Below are 751 nucleotides of genomic sequence, written 5' to 3' on the forward strand. Positions count from 1 at the left end.
GTCTGTCCAGTCTGCTAAACTATCAATGTCCTGTTTCAGTCAATTACTATCATCCTGACTGTCTGTCCATTCTGCTAAACTATCAATGTCCTGTTTCAGTCAATTACTATCATCCTGACTGTCTGTCCATTCTGCTAAACTATCAATGTCCTGTTTCAGTCAATTACTATCATCCTGACTGTCTGTCCATTCTGCTAAACTATCAATCTCCTGTTTCAGTCAATTACTATCATCCTGACTGTCTGTCCATTCTGCTAATCTATCCATGTCTTGTTTCAGTCAATTACTATCATCCTGACTCTCTGTCCATTCTGCTAAACTATCAATGTCCTGTTTCAGTCAATTACTATCATCCTGATCCTCTATCCATTCAGCTAAACTATCAACGTCCTGTTTCAGTCAATTACTATCATCCTGACTGTCTGTCCATTCTGCTAAACTATCAATGTCCTGTTTCAGTCAATTACTATCATCCTGACTGTCTGTCCATTCTGCTAAACTATCAATGTCCTGTTTCAGTCAATTACTATCATCCTGACTGTCTGTCCATTCTGCTAAACTATCAATGTCCTGTTTCAGTCAATTGCTATCATCCTGACTGTCTGTCCAGTCTGCTAAACTATCAATGTCCTGTTTCAGTCAATTACTATCATCCTGACTGTCTGTCCATTCTGCTAAACTATCAATGTCCTGTTTCAGTCAATTACTATCATCCTGACTGTCTGTCCATTCTGCTAATCTATCCATGTCT

Source organism: Heterodontus francisci, unplaced genomic scaffold (assembly GCF_036365525.1).
Source record: "Heterodontus francisci isolate sHetFra1 unplaced genomic scaffold, sHetFra1.hap1 HAP1_SCAFFOLD_276, whole genome shotgun sequence".
Taxonomy (NCBI): domain Eukaryota; kingdom Metazoa; phylum Chordata; class Chondrichthyes; order Heterodontiformes; family Heterodontidae; genus Heterodontus; species Heterodontus francisci.